The following is a 6,000-nucleotide window of genomic DNA, read 5'->3' as shown; positions in this document are numbered from 1 at the left end:
GACAACCCTGAGTGGGCCTTAGGTGCCAGAGTGCCAGCATGACCGGGTATCTTTCCTGGGCCTCCCAGATTTGGCCTCTGGCACTGAGCTACTGGGTCAGCAAGCAAATAATACTGGGTATCCTGAGTGTCTGAGACTTGGCATCAGGTCAGGCTACTGGATTGACCAGCTGTCCTTTCAGGATGTCCTGGACTGTTTGAGAGTCCCAGACTTGGCCTTGAATGCTGAGCTGCCAGGTTGATCATCTGTGCATCCCATGGCATTCCAGACTTGGCCTCAGACCCTGGGCTGTCAAGTTGACAAGCTGTCCCTCATAAGCATCACAGTCTTGGACTCCTGTATCGAGCTGCATTGACCAGTAGTCTGAGGTGCCCCAGACTGGGCCTCTGGTGCTGTTCTGTCAGGTTGACCAACTGTGAATTCTGTGGCATAGGGAACTTGGTCTCAGACACCCAGCTACCAGGTGAAACCAGTTGTTTGTCCCAAGCATCACACATGTGGTACAGTGTTGGGCTGCTGGATCAACCTGGTACCTATCTGGGGTGTCTCAGACGTGGCCTCAGATGTGAAGAGTTGACCAGCTGTCCATTTGAAGTATCCCAGACTTGGCCTCCAGTGTTAGGCTGCCAGGTCAACAAGCTCTCCTTCCTGAGCACCCTAGTGTCTTGGATTTGGTTGGCAGGTTCACCAGCTCTTTGACCTGGACATCCCAAACTTGGCCTCAGGTGCTGGTCTGCCAGGTAACTAGCTGTCCTGTTTGGGCATACTGGATTTGGCTTTAAGTGTCAAGTTTCTGGATCAACCACATGTCAGTCCTGGGCATCCCATGTATCGCTGACTTGGCCTTGGGTGCTAGACTGTCAGGTAAACCAGCTGACAATCCTAGGAGTCCTAGACTTGGCATCAGGCACTGGGCTGCTGGGTTGACTTGGGTGTCCCGTGTGTCTTGGAGGGTCCCAGACTTGGCCTTGGGCACTGAGCTGCCAGGTCGAGTTATCACTGGCATCTCAGGCTTCCTCAACTTGGTCTTGGATACTGTACTACTGGGTCAACCAGCCATCCATCCCAAGTGTCCTGGACTTGGCCTCTAGTGCCAGACTTTAGTTGACCACCTGTATGTCTTGGGCCTCCCAGACTTTATCTTGAGTGTTGGGATACTGAATCATCCAGTTCTTTGTCCCAGGTGTCCTAGACTTGGCCTTGGGCACTGAGCTGCTGTGTCTACCAGCTGTTTTCCCTAGGCCTCCCAGATTTGGACTTGGGCATTGGTCTTCTGTGTTGAAGAGCTGTTCGTCCTGGGCATCCCAGACTTGGCCTTGGTCACCTCGTTGCTGGGTTGGCCAGCTGTCTTTCCAGGGTGTCCCAGACTTGGCCTTTTGTGCCAGGCTGCCATGTCAACCAGCTGTCTGTCCCAGGCATCCTGGACTTGACCTCTAATGCCAATGTGCGAGGAGACCACTGTCCTTTCTGGGAATCCTGGAGTTGGCCTCAGGCATTAAGCTGTCGTGTTGACTTGTCTGAAGCAATCATCCTAGATTTGGCCTCTAGCACCTGGCTGCCAGGTCAATCACTCATCTTTCCAAGGTGTCCCAGCCTTAGCCTTGGCCCTGGGCTGCCTGCTCAACCAACTTTTTGTCCCAGACTTGTCCTCTGGAATTGGGCTGCTGTTTTGACCAGTAGTTTGTCCCGGGCATCCCATATTTGGCATCAGGTGATGAGCATCCAGGCCAACCAGCTGCCAGGTACCCTGCACTTGCCTTAGGTAACAGTCTGCTGAATCAAACAGCTGTCTGTCCCAGGCATTCCGGATGTCTTGGACTTGGCCTCAGGCATGGGGCTGCCCAGTCAAACAGATATGTATCCTGGTCATTCAAAACTTTCCTTGGGTGCCTGTCTGCTGGGTAGACCACCTTTCTGGTCCCAGGAGTCACGAATTGGCCTCAGGCACTGAGATACCAGATGGACCAGCTATTCATTCTGATCTTGGACTTGGCCTTGGGCACTGGGTTGGCCAGTTGCCTGTTCTGAGTGTCCCTGTCTTGGCACTGGCACCAGACCGGGGGGCCAACAGTCATCCTAGTCATCCTGGAATTGGCCTCACAAGACAGGTTGCTGGTTTAACCAGCTGCTCATCCTGGGCATCCTAAAATTGACCTCAGGTGCTGGACTGCCGGGTTGAACACCTGTCCATTTGGGCATCCTGGACTTGGCCTTGGGCACCAGGATACCGGCCTGTCTAACCATCAGTCTTGGACATCCCAAACTTAGCCTCTGGATTCAGGTTGCCATGTCAACTAGTAGTTTGCTTTAGACATTCCATACTTGGCATGGGGCTCTGGGTAACCAAGTCAACCAGCTGTCCATCCTGGGCCTTCTGAGCTTTATGTCAAATGCCAGGCTGCCAGGTCTACCAGCTGGGTATCCTGGGCTTGGCTAGAGTTTCCAGGCTGCTGAATAGACTGGGCTGTTCATTCTGAACCTCCTGGGTGTCCCAGACTTGGCCTTAGACTTCAGATTGCTGGGTCAGCCAGCTGTCCACCCAGAGGATCCCACCTAGGGTGCTGGGCTGCTGGATCAATCAGTTGTTTGTACCAGTTTTCCCAGACTTGGTCTTGGGTACTAGGCTGCTGGGTCGGCGAGTTATCCATCCTGAGCTCGGCCCTGGGTGCCAGGTTTCCAAGTGACCAGCAGTCTGACGTGGGCTCCTGAGCATCCAAGACTTGGCCTCAGGCACTGGGCTGCCAGGTGAATCAGCTGTTTCTCTTGGGTGTCTTGGGCATCCTGGACTTGGCCTTGGGCACTGGTCTGCTGGGTTGACTAGCTGTTTATCAGTCCAATTGCAGTCCAATTCTGATGAAGTCCATTTGTTTTATATTTTGTTGCTTGTGCCTTTGGTGTCACGTTTAAGAAACCATTGCTAAATCCAAGGACATAAAGATTGGCCTCTATGTTTGTTTGTTTGTTTTCTTTCCCCTAAGGGTTTTGGAATTTTAGCTCTTGGATCCATTTTGAGTTAATTTTTGCATATGGTGTGAGATAAGGTTCCAATTCCACTTGTTTGCATGTTGAAAACTGGGATAACCAGTTTTCCCAATGCGATTTGTAGAAAGACTGTTTTTCCTTCATTGGATGGTCTTCATGCCTTTGTTGAAAAATCCACTGGCATGGGTTTAATTTTTAAGTCTCAATTTCTATTCCATTGATCCTGCAGCTTGACTGAATTCGTTTGCTAGCTCTAACAGTTGTGTGTATGTGTGTGAATTTTTTAGGATTTTCTACATATAAACTTTTGTCATCTGTAAATAATTTTACCCCCTACTTTCCAATTTGGATGCTTTTTGCTTTGCTTGCCTAATTGCTCTGGCCAGAGCCTCCAAAGAAATGAATGTTGAATAGAAGTGGTAAAGGTGGATGTCTTTGTCTTATTTCTGATCTTAGGAAGAAAGCTGTCAGTCTTTCAAAACTGAACATGATGCTAGTTGTGGGGTTTTATACATGCCCTCTATCATGTTGAGGATGTTCCCTTTTATTTCTACTTATTGAGTTCTCTTATTCTGAAAGGGTGTTGGCTTTTGTCAAATGCCTTTTTTTCATCAGTTGAGATGATCATGTGGATTTCCGCCCCCCTTCATTCTACTAATGTGGTATAGATTGCATTTCATATATTGAGCAGTACTTTAACCCCTGGGATAAATCCCATTTGACCATTATGCATAATCTTTTAATATGCTGCTGGATTCTGTTTGCTAGTGTTTATCAAGGATTTTTGCACCTATACTCATGGGGGATATTGGTCTCTAGTTTTTTCTTGTGAGATCTTTGTCTAGCTTTTGTATTAGTGTAATGTTGCTCTCACAGGAATCGTTAAGTGTTCCCTCCTCTTCTACTTATTGGAAGAGTGTAAAAATTGGTGTTAGTTTTTCTTTAAATGTTTGGTAGGATTCACTGGTTTTTAAAAAAATTTATTTATTTATTTATTTATTTTTGGTTGTGTTGGGTCTTCGTTTCTGTGCGAGGGCTCTCTCTAGTTGTGGCAAGCAGGGGCCGCTCTTCATCGCGGTGCGCGGGCCTCTCACTATCGCGGCCTCTCTTGTTGCGGAGCACAGGCTCCAGATGCGCAGGCTCAGTAGCTGTGGCTCACGGGCCCAGTTGCTCCGTGGCATGTGGGATCCTCCCAGACCAGGGCTCGAACCCGTGTCCCCTGCATTGGCAGGCAGATTCTCAACCACTGTGCCACCAGGGAAGCCCTCATCTGTTTTGTCATTTGTGTGCCTGTAAGAATTTTCCCATTTCATCTAGAGTATGCAATTTGTAGGTGTGTAATGGTTCACAGTTTCTTATAAACTCTTTTATTTCTGTGGGGTTGGTAGTGTTGTCCCAACTTTGTTTCTGACTTTAGTTCCTTGAGTCTTCTCTACTTTTTTCTTAATCAGTCTAGCTAAAGGTCCATCAAATTTTTCATTTTTTCAGAGAAACAACTTTTAGTTTGTTGATTTTCTCTATTGCTGTGTTGTTCCCTATTCTATTCATCTCGGCTCTAATATTTATTTTTTAGGTTTACTTTGCTCTTTTGCTGGTTCACAAAGGGCATCTTCTAACTGACTCCTGGCAATAGCTAGCCTCAGGATCACCCCCTCCAGGGTGAGCTAAAAACTTACAGACTGGAGTGGCCCAGGCCAGAGAGGCATTGTGCTCCCAACAGGACAGCCCAGGCCACCTGCAGGCTTGCTTCACCACTGAACCTCTCCTGGCTGGGTGTGACACCTAACAGTTGACAGGCTGACCTGGACTCCCGGGGACCTTCTTACTGCCTTAGTTGCCCTCTGCTCTATGGGCACCAGAAGGCTAGTTAACTTTAGCTGAGGAGCACTGCCAAGGGGCACAGGACCCTGCCTGCTGCTGGATATTGCCCTCTGTACACTTCTCTCATTCCTTCACAGTTACCAGTCGTTGTCATCTGTGCCCACAGGCATCCCAGAGCACTCACCCACCCAATGGGTCTGACAACTTCAGTTCTAACTTCACGACTTACAGCACCTGCCTATTACCCTCCCAGGGCTCCTGGCCCTGCCTCCCACCACGTTCTCAGGCTAGATTCCATCATCAAGGCCAACTGAGAGTGATGGACTTACCTACCCCCCTCCTCCAGTAGAGGAGAGACCCCACTTAACATACCTTGCTCTTCACCAGGTGAGGGGCAGCTGAGTCCCACTGATGTTGTCTGGTGCCACTGCAAGTGCCAGGCACCAAGGACTTTATGAGACCACAGGAGATGGGGTCAGTGGGAAGGGAATAGTTCAGAGGAGGTGAGAGGGTGATTGATTTGTTTGTATAAAAGGTAAAAAAAAGAAAAGGTTTACTATTGTTGGAAATAGCAAAAGCTGCACTGGAATATTATATTAAAATCCCATTTCTACTATAGCCCGGGAGTTGTGGTTTTGTTCTTTCATTTCTTGTGTTTAAAAAGAGATAGACACTCTCACTCTTCAATAAGTCTTGAGGGCCATCAGTTCATTGTATGTGGGAGAAGTAGGAGGGGCCAGCTACCCTTCTCTGAAGGACACGCCCAAGTCCATCTTTCACAGAGACGTTTGTTTCAGTATCATTAAACTGGGCAAGGAGCTGAGAAAGCCCCTCAGAACTCGGGGGGCTTGGAGGTTGAAGGTACTTTCACAGGCATAGCAACAACCACTGAAAACTGGGCATCTTTAAAAGTAACTCTTGCCAGGACCACTTCCTGCCCCAGGACAATGGCTGCTTTTCTACACTCTGGAGAGAGCTTTCTGCTTCTCTTGCTGAGGTATCTTTTGACCACCAATTAGGAAACTGTAGGTCAAACTCTGGAATTCTATAAGCCCTAAGTGGGGAAAATGGTTAAAAAAAAAAAAAAAAAGGAAAGGAAAAAGCCAGAGGAAGATTATTTGCAAACAGACTGAGGGCAGGCAGGATTTTTCATCATCCCTCCCCACCAAGGTCAGCACTTTACCTAAATTTGAATAC

This window comes from Mesoplodon densirostris, chromosome 3 (genome assembly GCF_025265405.1).
Source record: "Mesoplodon densirostris isolate mMesDen1 chromosome 3, mMesDen1 primary haplotype, whole genome shotgun sequence".
In the NCBI taxonomy this organism is placed as follows: Eukaryota; Metazoa; Chordata; class Mammalia; order Artiodactyla; family Ziphiidae; genus Mesoplodon; species Mesoplodon densirostris.
Note: the sequence above shows the minus strand (reverse complement) of the source record.